The sequence below is a fragment of the Melanerpes formicivorus genome, unplaced genomic scaffold (assembly GCF_026170545.1).
Source record: "Melanerpes formicivorus ecotype bairdi unplaced genomic scaffold, bMelFor1.0.p_v2 SCAF_1, whole genome shotgun sequence".
Taxonomy (NCBI): Eukaryota; Metazoa; Chordata; class Aves; order Piciformes; family Picidae; genus Melanerpes; species Melanerpes formicivorus.
In genome coordinates, this window is record NW_027142353.1 from 1283898 (window position 1) to 1303840 (window position 19943).

At 38.8% G+C, this 19943-nt stretch overlaps 1 protein-coding gene across 1 annotated transcript in view; it reads right to left on the reverse strand.

Annotated features, from left to right (window-relative positions):
- The window catches only part of KLHL1 (kelch like family member 1), a 248207-nt gene that overhangs the window by 49824 nt on the left and 178440 nt on the right, over positions 1-19943 (reverse strand). The window lies entirely within an intron of this gene.

The following is a 19943-nucleotide window of genomic DNA, read 5'->3' on the forward strand; positions in this document are numbered from 1 at the left end:
TAGAAGCTGTATTTTAATCTGGGTTCATTTTATGTTTCTTATTTTAGATATTTGTGTAGTTTTTTTTAGACATGTTTCTGGTGGAAGTACAGAATGTTTTACTTACAGTCTCATGTAAAATATTTAACGAATGTTGCCATATACAGTCAAAACCATTTTCTTGTGAAACTTTAATTTCTTCTTTCATTTTAATTACTTATACAGATGAACTCAAAAGCTATAAAGACTATTACATATAACTTGACAGTTAATCATGAAAAAGTCATTAAGAAGCCTCTGCTGTTAAAAGTAACTTGTATGTAATACAAAAAGACAAGAAATTAAGAGTTTATTAACAAAAACAGATGGATAAAGGAAGCATAATTATCTTAAGTAGATTCCAGAAAATTCAATAAGTAAAGCATTACATTAATTGTAATATGAGTCTAGGAAAAGTTATTGAAAACAAAAGCACTTTCTTCTTTTATTTTTTTTTTTTCACATGACAGATGAGTTTAAATTAATCCTTAAGAGAGAGACTTGATAATTCATCTGATATATAACCAGTTTCATTTTTACATGCTTTATTTCCAAAGTTTAAAATCCCTACAGAAAAAATTATTAAGCTTTACCAGCTGAATATCTGGCTAATAATGAAAGGTTAGAATTCCATGGGAAACAATTCTGTTAGGAAGAGCAATGAACCGAGTGGAAATAAACATCATGAAAACAATATTTTTGCTAATTGAAATAAAAAAAGATATAACTGAAATTCAACTTGCATCCAAGTGTAGCAGAGCAGCAATAATGTTCAATTCAACTTGATATACTAAATCTTGTGCTAGTTTTATGAAGCTGTAACATATATGAAACAATGTTTGCACTTGATGGAGACATTTATATTTCTTTTGTCCCTAATTTAAAATTCACTATCTCTGTAAATGCACTGATGAAGGGATGTTGTAGAGAGACTGGTGCTGGTTTCTTCTCACATTTGATAGAACAAGAGGGAATGGCCTTAAGCTACAACTGGGTAGGTTTAGACATGACAGTAGGAAAAAAATTTTCACAGAAAGAGTGGTCAGGCCCTAGAATGTGCTGCCCAGGGGGGTGGTTGAGTTACCAACCCTGAATGTGTTTAAAAGCCATTTGGATGTGGTGCTTGGGGATATTGTTTAGGGGTGAACTTTGCTTGAAATTTTTATATGTAGAAACTGTTCATGGTAGAAGCTAGAATGGTATCATATGAGACTGTTGAGACAGCACAATGCTTCCTACTTTGATGGTAAAGAGCACAGTTTAAAGAATATCATTCTGATTTTAAAAAAAATTTACTAACAGTGAATATAGGCTTTGAATTATAGTCAGCCTGATATTTTCAAATATTGGTCAAGTCTGAGTTCGCCACAATGTTTCACTAAATTACATACTGAGCATCTAATCCAGCAGTTTCTGGAATGTCTGAATTCTGTTTATCCAGTAGCAGGCTTTTAAAATTAATAACCATCATCATCATCCACAGGAACAACAAAAAATATTGCAATGTAGACAAAACCAAAATACTTAAGCTATCGTAGTCCTCGGATAAAATCATCCTATGGGTGAAGAAAAGATGAGAGAATCACATAAAATACTATTGATATGTTGTCAATGAGCAGAAAAGCGTACTTTCATTCTTTTTTGGTTAAATTTTATTTCATGCACCTCACAGAACTCAGTTCCCAGCACTGGAATACCCACAGACTCTCCATGGATGCCAAGATCATATGGAAAAGAATGTGAAAGTAACAACTGTATTTGATAGCAGTCTTCCTACAGAAATCATGAGTCACAGTAGGCTTTTTTTAGTATATGTCATCACTGCATTCAGGTCAGCTGCACTATTTTATATCAGTCTTGCATTCCCTAGACTTTTCTCAAAAACATTGAGCCAAGGTAAAAGTCTCATTGCTTGACTTCAGTGACTCTCAGTATCAACAACCAGCCTGCAAGCTGTAAACTGCCTAACACTTGCCACAACACTCCAATCAATCCACTAGCTAGAGCTGTACACAACAAATCATAAACAGAAAATAGCATGCAGAAAACATCTACTCTGCCTATTACTGCAGTAAATAATGAAGCAGCTGTGACCTCTTCCTATAGCCCCAACTACAAAATGATGTAACACTGCTTATTCTGTTTACACGAGACATGTCATGAGGCAGTCTTATCATACAATTGGATATTGTAATCTAAACAAACAAACCCATTGGAAAAAAAAAAAAGGTGCTATATCCTCACCATGAAGATAGTCAAACAAATCAAACAGTTTGTCCAAAGACACTAGGTAGCCTTCACCCTCAAAGGTTTTCAAACAAATCAAATAGTTTATCCAAAGATATTAGGCAGTCTTCATCCTTGAAGGTTTTCAAGACCAAAATGGATACTGTCTGATCTCATAGAAAACTCTGCTTTGGATGTAGGAACTCCAAAGGTCCCTTCCAACCTGATTATCCTGTGACTTATCTCAGATGGAGATTGTGCCCATCAATTTCTATACCTAGGCACAATTAACTTTCAGTGAGAGAAAACCTCGTATATGATAGTTTTGTTTAAGATTGTGAAAATTAATTGTGTGAATAAAAGATCACTGCAATCCTCTGCATCTTCTACTACATCATGTATTTATTTGAATTTGTTATTTCTATATTATTTACATAAACAACTATCCAAGAAAAATATACATAGTCATGAACAATTAACTTTTCCTTAACAATTCCTTGCCAACTTTCACTCACAACAGAATTATATAAAATACTCTGTTTAACTTGAAAAAAAAGAGTAATTTACCAGACACATCAGACATTAGTACTGTTTTGAATGTGCTTTCTCAAATTTAATGTCTTCTAAGAACACAAACAAAATACTTTTTAATGAGCATTAAGTCATCCCTAGTTCAAGTCATGAGGTTACATCTGGTTCAGTGACACATGGATGATTTGTTTCTGATCAGGTACTTCTCATGGAAAAAAAAAAAACCAAAAATGTAATTAAAGAAACAAAAAACCTTCTCATGCTAATGCTGTTCTGGTCTAAACTGAACTAGTTTTCTTTTGCATCTCTACAGACCATGATTCCTTAAAATTACCCTAGATGAAGGATGAAAATGATGCTAACATTGTTTGCAATGTAAGGCAATTCTTTATGTTTAGTCTGTCCTTCATTCCTATACAAGCAGAGAATTACTGGGACAGATTAGATTAAAAGAAAAAAAAACAACACAACAAACTTCTACCTTTTATAGAAGAAAACTGGGTGATTATTTCTGACAAAGTAACATATTCTTTTCTTTACTTCAACTGATTTGATCCTGAAAGTAAAAGGATTTTCTGCGTAAGAGAACACAAGGTAAAATTTTGATTAAGAATAACAGGACTTTACTAAACAAATCAGTTTAGCTACTTAGGTTTCAGATCCTGTGGGTACACAAAATCAATAACATATCGGAATATTGATGTTTCATCCATCATATAGTTAATGATTTGCACATACTTCAAAAAGAATTATTATATTGCCAAATGTTGACATCACAAAACCCACTAATTTACTTGCTCTGAAAAAGAGAAAAAGCAGAAGCTCTAAAGTACCCTGAGATGCATCAAACAGTACAAGTAGCTGGATGAAAGAGCTGCTTATCTCAGCACTGGTGTTGCCTCACCTTGAGTGCTGTGTGCAGGTCTTGACTGTATAGTTTAAAGAGCATGTTAAGGCACTTGAATGCATCCAGAGCAGGGCAACAAAGCTGGTGAATGTGCTAGAAGGCCTGTCTTATAAGAAGCAGCTGAGGACTTTGGGCTTGGTTAGACTGGAAAAAAGGAGGCTAAGGGGCCATCATAACTATAACTTCCTGAAAGGGAGGTGTTGATCTCTTCTCCCTTCTATACAGTGATGGAATGTGTGAGAACAGTTCAAAACTGTTCCAGAGGAGGTTTAGACTAGACATTAGGACGTATTTCTTTACCAAGAGGGCAGTCAAACACTAGAACAGGCTTCCTAGAAAGGTAGTTGATGTCCCAAGTCTGTGAGTATGTAAGAGGCATTTGCAGTTAGACTGGATGACCGCTGCAAGGGCCCTTCCAGCTGAAATACTGCTGTGCTTTTCTATTCTATTCTATTCTATTCTATTCTATTCTATTCTATTCTATTCTATTCTATTCTATTCTATTCTACTCTATTCCTGTTCTGTTCTAAAAACAGATCTTGTCTGCTAAGTGAATGATTTTAAAGGCTTTCTGATAAAGAGTAGAGTAGTTATATTATTTTTATTCATATTAAATATTTGAAGATGATAATATAGAGAAATAAGGCCTAGCCTCTTTCAAGAGAATTTACAGATTCAACACAATGCTTGAAACATCTCTGTTAGCCATAGCTCTTTCTTTAGAAATACTCTCTACTTCACTGTAGATTTCCTGAAATCTATTGATTGTATCAACTTCTGCATCATTTTTGATGGGCACATCATCAATGGTAATCTCATTACCAACAAGGGCATTGCTTCACTTTGATGACACCTCTTTTGAGCTAATTCTGCTTGTCACTGCATAAAGATTGTTCTGAAAATATGTCTCCTGTTCTGATTTTTAAGTATCGTAATTTCAATAGGCAGCAATGTCATTCCCAGTTTCTCTCAGATATTTCTGCTGATTCTGTAATGACCTTAAACACTTGTCTTATGGCAAGGCTACTTGAGCTAAATAATTCATAAACATCAAATTTTTGGTAAATATTTTGTAATTCTGTTTTAGCATATATTTAGGCAACTGATGCTTTATGCGGTCATGTTACTACCAGGAGTTTAAGTGAATTATAGAATCATAGAATCATTTAGGTTGTAAAAGATTATCAAGTCCAACCATTAGCACAGCATTATCAAGTCCACCACTAAAACTTGTCCCTAAGTGCCACATCTATATGACTTTTATATACCTCCAGGGATAGTGACTCAAACACTCCCCCAGGCAGCCTGTTCCAATGCTTGAAAAGACTTTCAGTGGAGAGTTTTTTTCTCATATCTAATCTAAACCTTCCCTGGCACTACTTAAGGCTATTTCCTCTTGTCAGATATTTGTTACTTGGGAAAAGAGACCGACTCTGACCTCCTCTCAGGTAGCTGTATAGAGTGATAAGGTCTCCCTTCAGCCTGCTTAACTCCAGACTAAAGAACCTCAGGTCCCTCAAACACTTTTTGATCTTGAACTACATTTTTTACCTTCTTCTGCATGTGAGTCTCAGCACTTTGGACCTGACACCACATGGTGTCCTGGAGGGTGGGATGTAAGGGACATGACTTGTGAAAAGATGGTTGGAGATATATGCAGAGATCATTGTCCTCTTTTCGAAGTATACAGAGAAACTTATTCACCACAGTTTGATTCCTGACAAATGCATGCTTGGCTGCCGAGGATGCCTTCAGTTGCAAAAAGGCTCGAGGGTCACTGCCAGATTCATTGAATAAGTAGGTTATGTGTTAGAGTCATTTGGCGGAAAAAGCCATGGAGTTTGCTGTAGTGCACTGTGATGGAGCTTTTCCAGAAGCTTGTTCTTAAAGGACTTCATGAAAATCCTCTTAGAGTGGTCTTAGACTCATTACTGCATAAAGCCACATTTGTCTTCAGAACAGATTATTTCTTGTCTCATTTTCTGAATAGATGGCCTCTGAGAACATTGACTTTGAGCAACTGCCAGACAGCAGCATTCATTTCCTGCATAAACCTGAAGGTCTCCATGATGCTCATGAATGAGGCATTTCCTTTGGTCTTATACATACTAATATATCTCTCACCTGTCTTGATGGTCTAGTCCCCTACTTGGATAGCTAGCAGGCTTCTTCCAGATTTGCAACCTTTTCCACAAATTCTACTTTTGTAAGAAAACCAGGTTACAGACCGGAATAAATCTATGAGATTCTCAAGATAGGTTTCTAATACCAGCTCCACTGGACTGCAGCCACAGCATACACCAGATGTTGTAAAGACAGACATCTTGTTTTCTGCAAGCCCCTGCAGTCATGGCATACTGTCAGTAAACAATTTCAAACAAATGTGAGCTGCTTTCTGAACTGCAGTGTGCACTCCAGTGTAGTAGGACACTAGACAAGTGACAATGAGGTGAAATGCAACACCAAAACAGAGGTGAACCATTTCAACCCATCACTGCATTTCTTATCACGTGTAGACAAGGCCTGAACCTGAATGCCAGCATGACTTCAAGTTACAATTATATATATGTATATATAAATATATGTTTTTATATAATGCATACCTTTTTTTTAACAGAGATAAGTGCTTATAATTTTAAACACACATGCCATGCTTTAAATCTGTAAATAAACCAGGAAAGCAGAATATTTATCTGTCTTTAAGTCTCTGTTTTAGAAGGGATTTGACTAGATGACCTTCAAAGGTCCCTTCCAACCCAGACCATTCTATAACTCTATGATTCTACAGTTCTATGATTCTACAATTCTATGATTGTAAAAGCTCCTTGCACAAAGCTCCAGAAAAGTATACTAGTTATAAACACATCCTTAAAGATGTAATAAAATGCCAAGTCACAGCCACTGTCATCACAGATGAAATTCTATTTTCCTAAAAGATTTTGGATAATAATAAACTACTGGATGTTTCTAAAAGACTTGGTTTTTACTTAAAAGAGGGGCAGTAATCGGAGATTGCAAGTGTACTTATCTGAGTAAAAACAATCTAAGAACTTCAGACCAATACGAAGTATGTAAAGTACTGCATCATTTTACTGTGAGGGACATTTTTCCATATACATACTCTCAATAAGGGACATCCACTGACTATAGATGGTCAGTGGTACTATAAGTATTATGAGATTATGTAGGTCAAAGTAGTTATGATAGATGCCTATCTTTACAGAAAGACATCATTCAGTGATTAGGACTGAATTATGAGTCACATTAAACTTGACCTTTGTATGTACTTCAGATTTTTATCGACGTTCCATCTCTCTACTTGTCAGTAGAAAGTTGATGTAATTTTAGTCTCGTGTTCATCATTAAATAAATTGCTTTTTTTTCCTCATTTTCAGTAGAAATAATTTTCTTTTCTTTGGCACATCAGCTACCATGCTTGCTCTCTAAAAAATGATACAATATTTATATGACTGGAAAAAGAAGAAATATGCATGTCTTTTATTAATCTGGTATAACAGAAAGAAAGTGGGAAACTGGAAACATTACTGAAACAGGGACCACAAATGGTGTAACTGGTCTACAGGTCACAAAGGGCCTATAATTCTCTAACCAACATACCTCTCTCTCTCTATATATATATAAATAAAATGTCAAATATATGTATATAAAAAAATATAAAATATATATATTTTATATATATATATATTTAAAATGTCAAAAAAATGTTTCCATGGTACATCTAAGTAACTTAAGGACACATAACAGTTCTAGCTCCTTTGAGGGCTCCATTGTTTTATATTAAGCATCTGTTCCACAAGTTCAGGAAGCTATGACTTTCTCAGGTGCCACAGAAAATTAGCAGAATTATAGGGAAAAACAAACAAACAAAACTGAGAAGAAACAGAACTAAATAACTTCAACAGAATGAGAAATAGGTAAGAGAGATCCTAAATTGTGTTGAAGCTGGAGGAAGACTGAGGAACTTGGGTACATTGTAATAGACAATGTATCATTACCTGTTACAGTGCAATGTTCTTGTTTAAAGTTATGTGCTTGGCCTGTACTTAAAGCCATGGACTTTGGGCTGATAAGATTATGACATTGCCCTTGTGTCTATATCCAGCCAGTTTTCAGATAGGAATTAAGAGTAAACAAGTTAACAGAGTGTGTCTATACCACCAAATATAATGGATGCTAGCTCTCTCCCTGGTCCTGAATGCTTAGATTTCATGCATATTTGTTCCTTAATAGGTTCTAGTGGGATCTGTAAAACAAAAACTAAGAATTTTTGGAACATGTCTGAGTGCAACATTCACTTCAGAGTCCATTCCTCATTGGCTAACTGGATGAGAATGTAGCATATTTGATTCATTTCATTATGCAGTAACTTTAAAAAGGATTTTAAGGCTTTCCATGATCAAACACTTCTACAGAATTTTCACCATCCAAACCCTGATACAAAAACACCATTCTAGTTGTCTGTGATACTGGCCTCACATTATTTCATTACCTCTGAACAAATGCATATGTAAACAATAATTAGATTGCAGGATAATTTGCCACCAGATCTGGAGGGACTATTGAGTATTCCCTGGACATACGCATCCAGCAAAAGAGGGAATAAACTCTTTCCCCATTCACTTTTACCACTCCTAACAGGAGATCAGTATTTAGAGTCAAGCAACTTATTTTAAACCATCTGTGCTAGATTCTGTGGCCCTGCTCTGGCAGGGGTTTGGGGAGTCTGTGATCTCTGGAGCTCCCTTCCAACCCCTAACATCCCGTGATCCTGTGATGATGTGGCACAGTGGAGGAATAGCCACTCTGTTAGACACAGGTTCCAGTGACAACAGTTGATAGCATCACAGGTGATAGCATCACATGCAAGCTGAGATCAGAAAATCTTCTCTCTGACATTAGTAGTGGATGGCAGTCAGGAGAGTCAACACCTAAGTGAGACAACTTCTTAACTGAAAACTAAAAAATTATACAATGTTGGTTAATAATGTCTACCTCAGTCTATGCCAGTTGCAATAGGATGTCTTACCAGTTTTAGGAATCTGTAGACAACTACTTTTTTTCTAATTCCCATGAATAGACCAAAGTAATTCTGATTATATGTAACAGAAAACCAGAAAACCAATTTTCTGAGGAACAGGAGGATACAAGGAAACTGTTTGGAACATATTATGATATGAATAAACTACATAAAGCAAAAATCATTCATTTTTGGCTGCAGCATATGTGCTGATTATGCAGAGACAGACATATTTCCTAATTAAACAAAACAGCACAGTGGAAGAGCACAGTATAAGTAAAACACACACACATAGGCTCAAATTAAAACATGGTTAGCTTGTGTATTACTCTAGTGATTTTCTAGTCACCTAATGGTAAAAAAAGCAAAATACAATGTATGAGACTGAGTTTAAGATATTGGATACAAAACTGCAAAGATTAAAGAAAAGCAAATACATACAACATTTATAATCTTACAATAAATATATTCTGCACTCAGGCAGTTCCTCTATACACACAAACATGCAGAAATTCCCATTTATTTTCTGATGGACAGATCTCTAAAAAAAGTCTGAGTTATTTCAGTGAGTAGTACTGGAGTCAGAGTATATGAAAAAGACATTGAGAGATGAAGCAGAATTCAAGAAATAGCTATGTGCGTGACTAACAACAGTGTGTGGTACATTTAAAACCTAGACCGTAACTCTGAGAACACAAATGACTTCTAATAAGACATTAAGAATTTTTCTTAATGTTTTGGGTATTCTTCAACTATTTTTTTTTTAACTTAAATTCTTATTATTAGCCAGCTGGGTATTGGACGAGATTAGCTCTGTGTATTATTCATGTTTTCATGGGCATTAAAAGCCCTGATTAATCAAGGTTTATAGAGTAATGAGAGATCTACAGAGAAGGAAAATTTTCGAAATTAAATTACTGTAGACAATCAGGGAACTTTTGGATGAAGATCCAATTGCTGCTGACAACTCCTCCGTGTACACAGCAGGGGTAGATCCGATTCTTCCATCAAATGATTATGATGAAACAATAAAGTACTAGAGCTCACAATTTTGCCTTCAACCACAAATCAGTTCACCCTTGCACAATACAGTATCACAGTATCACAGTATCACAGTATCACTTAGGTTGGAAAGGACCTCGAGGATCATCGAGTCCAACCTGACACCGCAGACCCCATGACTAGACCATGGCACCAAGTGCCACGTCCAATCTCCCCTTGAACGCCTCCAGGGTCGATGACTCAACCACCTCCCTGGGCAACCCATTCCAATGCCGAATGACTCGCTCGGTGAAGAACTTCCTCCTCACCTCGAGTCTGAACCTCCCCTGGCGCAGCTTGAGACTGTGTCCCCTTGTTCTGGTGCTGGTTGCCTGGGAGAAGAGGCCAACTCCCTCCTGGCTACAACCACCCTTCAGGTAGTTGTAGAGGGCAATAAGGTCACCCCTGAGCCTCCTCTTCTCCAGGCTAAACAATCCCAGCTCCCTCAGCCTCTCCTCATAGGGCTTGTGTTCAAGGCCTCTCACCAGCCTTGTTGCCCTTCTCTGGACACGCTCAAGTGTCTCAATGTCCTTCTTAAACTGAGGAGCCCAGAACTGGACACAGTACTCAAGGTGCGGCCTAACCAGAGCAGAGTACAGGGGCACTATGACCTCCCTGCTCCTGCTGGCCACACTATTCCTAATGCAGGCCAGAATGCTATTGGCCCTCCTGGCCACCTGAGCACACTGCTGGCTCATATTCAGGTGGCTGTCGATCAGCACACCCAGGTCCCTCTCTGTCTGGGAGCTCTCCAGCCACTCCGACCCCAGCCTATAGCTCTGCATGGGATTGCCATAGCCAAAGTGCAGCACTCGGCACTTGGACTTGTTGAATGCCATCCCATTGGACTCCGCCCATCTTTCCAGTCGGTCGAGGTCCCTCTGCAGAGCCTTTCTACCCTCTAACTGACTAACATCTGCCCCTAACTTTGTGTCATCTGCAAACTTGCTGATGACTGACTCTACCCCTTCATCCAGATCATCAACGAATATGTTGAAGAGGACAGGGCCCAGCACTGATCCCTGGGGGACACCACTGGTGACTGGCCTCCAGCTGGATGCGGCACCGTTCACGACCACTCTCTGGGCCCGGCCCTCCAGCCAGTTCCTAACCCAGCACAGAGTGTAATGGTCCAATCCACAGGCTGACAGCTTAGTCAGCAGTTTGCTGTGGGGGACGGTGTCAAAGGCCTTGCTGAAGTCTAGGTAGACCACATCCACAGGCCTCCCCACATCCACCAGGCGGGTCACCTGATCATAGAAAGAGATCAGGTTGGAGAGGCAGGATCTGCCCTTCCTGAATCCATGTTGGCTGGACCTGAGCCCTTGGCCATCCTTCAGGTGCGCAGTTATTGCTGTCAGGATAATCTGCTCCATCACTTTCCCTGGCACTGAGGTCAGGCTGACTGGCCTGTAGTTTCCAGGTTCCTCCATCCGACCCTTCTTGTGGATGGGTACCACGTTGGCCAGTTTCCAGTCATCTGGGACCTCACCAGTGAGCCAGGACTGGAGGAAAATGATGGAGAGTGGCCTAGCTAGCACATCCGCCAGCTCTCTCAGCACCCTAGGATGGATCCCATCTGGTCCCATGGACAGATGTCCTCTTTTGTTGTTGTTTTAGTTATCATTTGCAAGCTTGTGAAATTGTTTTAGTTGTCTACTACACTGTTTTTCTAAAGTTAAGCATGATACACTTCCTTGCTAGTGATTTGCAAATCAAGAATTTTATAGAATCACAATATCACAGAATCATTTCAGTTGGAAAAAAACCTTTAAGATTGTTGAGTACAAACATTATCAATTCTAAGGCTAAATCACATGCCTTAGCACCACATTTTTGCATCTTTTATTTTCTATAAAGCTGATCATTATTCTCTTTATTTTTGCATAAAAAAAGACTAAACATACAGCAAGGTCATTGTTTGAAAAAGAAGAAATATATTGTGATATTGTTTGGAAGACTGAGTTTTAAGTCAAATGCAGAAATATCTAGAGCCTGTCTTTGAAGGATGTTCTTAAGTATTTTTAAACAATAGACTACAGGAAGTAAGACAAACTTCATAAAAGATGTCTGAGAATATGATCATAATTGATCTATTTTAGTTAAGTATAAATGCGGGAATTTGGTATAATGAAAGTGAAAACTGCTTCTGAAGCAGATGCAAATACCTCCTCTTTGCCCCAGGCCCCACCTTAGTGTTCAATGTTGAAATTTCCAGTATAAATGATTTCTTTTCTTTCATAGCTAGAAAGATGCATTATTTAAAGCCACCAAGAGGGCTGGGAGTTCTACATTCATCATCACAATTTTGTTTTCCTGTAAGACATTCTGCTAATTTTGCTATTATTACTGTTGTTGATGTATGACCATTTTGTTCAAGAGTTAAATGATACTGCTGTGACTAGGTGCAACATTATGGCCTTAAACTAGTCATCTGCAACATTACATTTGGAACTGAAAAGATGGTTCCTCAAGTGGAATGAATGCTACTTTAATAGGTTGCTGACGCAGATATCAGGAAGAATTTCTTGGTAGAGTTATCCAGAAAACAGTGTAGCAACTAAGTCATCTTCTCTTTGGTTACTGTAGGAAATTCCTTTAAGCACTTAAAAAATCTGTAACCATAATTATTGTATACAATAAATATATTACAATAAATATATAAAAACACCATTCAGATGGTGTAATAATTATTGTGAGGTAATAAATAAATTACTGTGATGATGTAATACATTATTGAGATGATGCAATAATTATTGTATACAATAATTATCGCACATTATTGTATAAATATATATTATTGTATATAATATATAATATTGTATATAATATTGTATATAATATGTAATTATAGTATATTATTGTATACAATAATTATTACATTTTTTAGTACAATAATAATTACTTTTTTTTAAATTGACACTAATCAAAACGCTTCTAGTACTTTCCAAAAAGTAACATAAGTAAATATTGGAAGAACTTTGGGAATATTCAGTTAATCAGTATGATCAGAATTCCCAAAAATACTATGATTTTTTCCCCAACTAATGGTTGTATTTTAAAAGCATCAGAAATAACAGCTTTTTGACAGCAATTTTAGGTAATGCCTTAAGTTTTGGGTACCTTGTTTTATAATATAAGAGTTATGTTTTATAACATATTAATGAATATAAACTACAACACAGGAGGTTCCACCTCAACATGTGTGGTGGTTTGAACCTTAACTGGGATTTAAAAGCTCAGCTGGGGGCAAAACTGAGAATCCCTCCCCCATTCCCCCCTCCTCTTTCCCAACAGAGAGAAAAAAAAGGGAAAAGGGGAAAAATCCACCAAGAAATAATTTGGAGTCGGTCTGGAAGTAGAGAGGTAAAAGTTTTCTTTAAACTATATATATATATATAAATATGCACATAACAGGAAGGGTTCACAAGGGATGAGGAACAAGGATGGATGGGGAAAAAATAAAATGTATACAAAACCAGTCCACCAGGTGTCAATGTAGCAGGGAGAGGACCAGGCCTGACCACATGGCAGAGAAGCAGGAAGCCAGCAACATTAGCTCTCGTCCAGGCAAGGCAGGAGCCAAAAAGAACATTAATATTAGCTGCAGTGTCTTCCTGGCTTGCTGGACAGGGAGGGGGAGTGAAACAGACTAACTCAGTTTCCCAGGGGGAAAACCCCCTCCAGGGAGGGCAATGCTCTCACAAGCCCCTTCCCCTTCCCTGCTTTTAGGATGGGCTTAACCCATCACAACATGAGGAGGAACTTCTTCACTGCGAGGGTCACAGAGCACTGGAACAGGCTCCCCAGAGAGGTTGTTGAGTCTCTGTTTCTGGAGACTTTCAAGATCCATCTCAATGTGTTCCTGTGTGACCTGTGCTTGATTCTATGGTCCTGCTCTGGCAGGGGGGTTGGACTTGATCTTCAGAGGTCCCTTCCAACCCCTAACATCCTGTGCTCCCGTGTGAACCTATATTATTCTGTTTCTATCTTGTTTTAAAATTACTGAAGCAGTTTCATTACTGATTTATATTATGCAGTACACCTTTGCTTATCAACAAAACACATGCCTCATTTAAAAGCTGTTCTGTTCCCAGTGGAATTTATGCAAATAAGGTGTAAACATCAAAAATAAAAGTTCTCTATGTGACAGCAGCAAATGCTGGGGCAGCTGCATCTCCTGCAGGAGTGTGCATCCAGTGGAGCTCCCACTACTGGGGAAGAGGTGATGGTGACCTTCACAAGCTGTAAGATAGAGGGTACCTGTACCTGTGATTGTGTGTGTATGTGCACCTGTGCTTGCAACTAGAAGTTTGAGGGATTTTCAGAAATTTGAAGAAGTTATTTCATATTTTGTGTCTCAAACTGCAGTTTATCATTTGCATGACTGATACTGATCCAAAACACACAGTTCCTCTGATTGTCAGTTAATTATGTATCACAACTATGTCAATAAGCTCCTTTGATCATGATTTAGTTTACAAGATGCAAACTGAGAAGTTTGGCACTGTAACAGCACCAATTTCCCATTACCCTTGGCCTTTTATAATTTATCATTATAGCTGTACAGATGTTCATTCATACTTCTGAGCTGCTGGCTCTGTTCCTGGGTGATTCTGTTTTGCGGCAATTACCTCTCTCTAAGGTAAACCTATTGTAAAGGATGATATGCTTAATATGCATGGATAGGAGCCAGCTAATACACAATATCCATTGGGCCTTCTGTAGTCCAAAGAGATAAATGCATTATATTATCGAGTTTTCCAGTTTAAATTGTTAAAAATAAGACAAAAGCTGTACTGAAGCTTACTTGGATGTTCTTATGCTTGAAACTACAGCCTCTTTGGTGTGAAGATTTGGTATGAAGATCTATGAAATGGACAAAGGTGCAAGACAGAGCTGGAGGTTCCAACAGTTTTATAGTCTTATCCATGCTGGCTGCTGAAGGTGGTTCCAGCAGTGAACTGTCTCCAGAACAACATCCAGGATTTGTGCTGGAAGAAACTATTTGCCTTATTCCAAAGCAAATTCCAGTAATAACAACCTTTAAGGAAACTTGAGTAATCAGAGAACACAAATTAGTGTATAGAAAAAGCTAATGTTTCTAACAGAATAGGTAGTCTCTAAATTGTCCAGCTGTGATGCATGTATCTTCTCTAGAACACCTTTATCAATGACATTGATGAGGGTACAGAGTGTCTGCTCAGCAAGTTTGCTGATGATACCAAGCCATTTGGTGAGACTTGGACACACTGGAGAGCTGAGCAAAGAGGAACTTAATGAGGTTCAAGGATAAATGCAGAGTCCTGCATCTGGGAAGGAATAATAAATTGTACCAGTACAGGTCAGGAGGCGATCTGCTAGAGAGCAGCCCTGTGGAGAAGGACCTGGGAGTTCTGGTGGATAACAAGTTATCCATGGGACAGCAATGTGCCCTTGTGGCCAAGAAGGCCAATAGTATGCTGGGGTGCATTAAGAGGATTGTGTCCAGAAGATCGATGGAGGTTCTCCTCTCCCTCTACTCTGCCCTGGTGAGATCTCACCTGGAATATTGTGTCCAGTTTTGGGCTCCCCAATTCAAGAGGGACAGGGATCCAATTGAGAGTCCAATGGAAGGCTATGAGGATGATTAAGGGACTGGAGCATGGGCCCTATGAGGAGAAGCTGAGAGACCTGGGGCTTTTTTTCTGGAGAAGAGAAGACTGAGATGGGATTTAAGAAATGTTTATAAATATATTAGGGCTAGCTGTCAAGAGGGAAGGGACAGACTCTTCTCCATTGCACCCTGTGATAGGACAAGGGGTAATGGATATAAACTACAGCACAGAGGGTTCCACCTCAACATGAGGAAGAACTTCTTCACTGTGAGGTTCACAGTGAAGGAACAGGCTGCTCACAGAAGTTGTGGAGTGTCCTTCTCTGGACACTTTCAGGATCCATCTGCATGCATTTCTGTGTGACCTGTGCTAGATACTATGATCCTGCTCTGGCAGGGGGGTTGGACTCAATGATCTCCAGAGTTCCCTTCCAACCCCTAACATCCTATGATCCTGTGATATGTAAGGTTTATACTTTTTTTCCCTGTGATAAAATACTTCCACTATCAGAGAACAGAGTACATATCAGGGAAGTAATAAGCACAGACATAGGGGTGTTCTTAGAATAACCCCTCACACATTCTTATGAAGGCAGCAGCCTGTTGGCACAGCTATTTGACTGCATAGGTTCTACCAATCAGTGTGAATACCAGAGCAACAGATTGGCAAGGTGGGGAGTTTGTGGGATGAGTACATTTATCTTCTGTGATACATTTGTCTCTTCCCTTATATTTGAAGCCATACAGTCTTCAGAATACATAATTTCGGATTCTTCTCTTTATTTCAAACTGTAAGCAAATCAGCAATTTCAGAAGTTAACTACACTGAAACAAAACTGCCAGAAAGTAACCTATATAAAAGAAGTACTGAAAAACTACCAGATGGTGTCACAATCTGGGTATTTTCCTATTGAGAAATGCACAGGCAAATCAAAGTACTATTCCTGCAGATTGGCCTAAAAGGCAGAATGTTCTGCAACATATTGAAATTCACAGGAGTGAAAAGAAGAAAATAATAATGTTAAAAGAGAATGATTTTAGTGTGATTTATACATTTAGCCATCTTACTAGTCATTAGTGTATTTCATATTCTCCTAGTGAATAAATTAACCAAGCTCCACCTTTACAATTACTTTATCATGTTATAGAATCACAGAATATTTCACAGAATCAAAAAACATTCACGTTGGAAAAGACCCTCAGGATCACCACGTCCATCCGATAACCCTATTCTACAAAGTTCATATCCCCAAGCACCTCATCTAAATGACTTTTAAACACATCCAGGGTTGGTGACTCAACCACTTCCCTGGGCAGCACATTCCAATGCCTGACCACTCTTTCTGTGAATTTTTTTCCCCCTAATGTCCAGTCTAAACCTACCCAGTCACAGCTTGAGGCCATTCGCTCTTGTTCTATCACTAATTACTTTTGAGAAAAGACCAGCAGTAACCTCTGTACAACGCCCTTTCAGGTAGTTGTAGACAACAACAAGGCCTCCCCTCTACCTCCTCTTCAAATTAAACAGCCCCAGCTCCTTCAGTTGCTCTTCATAAGATTTAGTCTCCAGGCCCTTCACCAGCTTCATTGTCCTCCTCTGCACTTTCTCCAGCACCTCCACATCTCTCCTGTATAGAGGTGCACGAAACTGAACATAATAATCAAGGTGTGGCCTCACCAGAGATGAGTACAAGGGGACAATCACCTTCCTACTCATGCTGGACACAGTGTTTCTAATACAAGCCAGAATGCCACTGGTTTTCTTGGCCACCTGGACAAACTCCTGGGGCACACTCAGCTGCTTTTGAGGTTGTAAGTACCTCCAAAGGTCATCCAGGTCCAACTCCCCTGCTCAAACAGCACCCTGTTGTCAGTTGCCCTGGGTCTTGTCTTGAGAGTGTTTCAATCTCTCCAGTGACAGAGAATCCACAATGTCCCTGGGCAGGGTCACAAGCTCAATCACCTTCACAGTAAAAACAGGTTTTCAGAAGTTCAGAGGGAAACCCTTGTCTTTCAATTTATGCTCACTGCCTCTGGTCCTGTCACTGGGCACCATTGAGAAGAACTTGTTTCTGTTCCAAATAAACCCTCATTTCAAGTTTATACACACTCTCTTCAGGTATATATACATTGAGTCTTCTGTGGGATGAACAGTTCCAGCTCTCTCAACCTTTCCTCATAGTAGGAATGTTCCAGTCATCATCTTTGTGGCTCTTGACCGGAGAGTCTAGCAGTTCCTTCTCTCTCTTATATTGGGCAGCACAGATCTGCATACAGCACTCCAGGTATGGTCTCTCAAGTTCTGAGCACAGCAAGAAGATTACCTCCTCCTTCAACCTACTTGCAATACTTTGCATAATGCAGCTCAGGATACCATTTGCCTTTTTTGTGACAAGGCCATACAGCTGGATCCTGCTCAATTTGCTGTCCACCACGACCCACAGAAATCACAGAACAGTGGAGGTTGGTAAGGGTCTCTTGTCCAATCTCTCTGCTTAAGCAGAGTCACCTATTTTTCAGTGCTCAAACCTGTGCACTTAATATACCAGTATTCAGCATACCAGGATCATTCTTCCATTTCCAGAGGCTAAATTACCTTTGCAGTTTCAAGTCACCTGAGCTATCTGAGAAGCTGCACGGCTTGCAGTTTTGGCACAAAACACAGCTCAGAGGAGCAAGAAAGTTGGCTGGAATTGGTGAACACTTCTCCAAAGATGTAATTAAATATCTTTAAATATCTCACAAGAAACACATGCCTGAATCACTACTGATGGTCATCCTAAAGTTGCCTAAAGAATCTTGCAAACCTCTCCATAATAGAATGACTATTTTGTCCCCAACTATTATTTTTGGGGGGGTCGATTAGAGATTTGAAATTAAGTCAGATCTGTTAGAGTATTAGCAAGTATTTCCAGTGAGACCTGACCAGACCAGGGAAGATGGAAGCTTTTTGATGACTGAAAAGAGAAGGGACAGAGGGATCATTTCAACCTCAAAGTGGATAAAAAGAGGATTTTAAGAGCCCTGCACAGAGAACATGCTGCGATCTTGCCTGTCTAATGTCCACAAACTATGGGGCCTGTTCTGTTCAAAACAGAATTCTCACAGCAGGATTTAAGTCAGTGATTACCAAAATGTGTGAATATATGTCTTCTATAACTCAGGCACATGGGAACAGACCAAGCATCACCTAGTGCCTCTGCAAATAAGGAAACTTTGCCTACCATTTTTTCCAGTAACTACACAGGAAAAGATTATTTCCTTTTGCTTGATTTATCCCTAGCCACCAGAAAGGTGCACTGCATAGTGCTAATAAGGCTTACAGGTGAGGTATGTAAAGTCACCTGACATGCTGTCATGCACCATGGGGGAAATCTGCTGGGATCACATCTATGTTATCAAGGCAAATCTTTCCCAGTGCCTTCAAGACACCAAAATCAAATTAAATGAGGAAAATAATCCCCTACCTTGTGCCTCTATCAAGGCAACAGATGCTTTAAAATTCACCAGGTTAAGTCTATGTGATAGTTCACACTACCACAGTCTACCATATAGCAGACAGTGGGATGGAGAAGGTGGATGTTCTGCATGGCCTTCTCTGCTCCTGCAGCTTGACACCTGGGATCACATAGACCTGTGAAACCTGTAATTTCCTAATATCTGAACAATTGTTATGCATTTCTCTCTTAAAGAGCAGACAGAAATGATTTTACTCTCAAAGGAGGTAAAATAAAGATGCTCTCATTAAATTGGAGAGAAATACAGAAACTGTATTTAAAAATGTACAAGAAAATACAGAATACATGAATCCTTGACACCTAATACATACACAGGATACATGAAAATCCCCCCAAACCTTCTCCCCAAACAGATTAAACCACAGACCCCAGCTGCTCCTTTTCTGCCGAGCTTCTTTCCAGATAGATGGCCCTAGCACATACTCATGCCTGGGGTTGTTCCTCTCCAGGTGCATACCTTGCAACTCCTCATGTTGAGCTTTGTAAGGTTCTTTCCTGAATGTTGTGTTGTCAGACAAATGTAACATAGATAGACAGATAGATATTTCTTAGGAGTTGAAATGGTTCCTTTCATTTCAGTTCATTCACTGTGTGAATCAAACTGAAAATCATACTTTCATTGCAGTTTATCAAACATATATCTAATGAGGAACTTTTGGAATACATTAAAATGATTGAAAATATTAATTTTTGCAATCAATAAAATAGGGCCCCTAAAATCACTTGTTCAGATTCCTGTTTTAAAAAGGTGGGTTTTTTTTGTTGCATTTGTTTGTTGACAATTAACATCTGTCTGTTACCTTCAAGCAATCTAAAATTAAATGTAAATTTTGATCCACATTTGCAGCTGTCCAGCTGGGAGATAACAGCCAGCAGAACCAGCTAATGGGTCTTCATACCATGCTGACATTATGCCTGCTGTATAAGGAAAGGGCTGCCTGGGGAAAAAGGATCATGGGACTTGGAATTCAGACTGTGATCTGTAACTCTTCCTGTTTCTGTGCTTTTGCTGCATCTTCTTCCACCTATGGGGTTTGGTGTTTCCCTTTTTCTGCTTGCTGGCTTGTT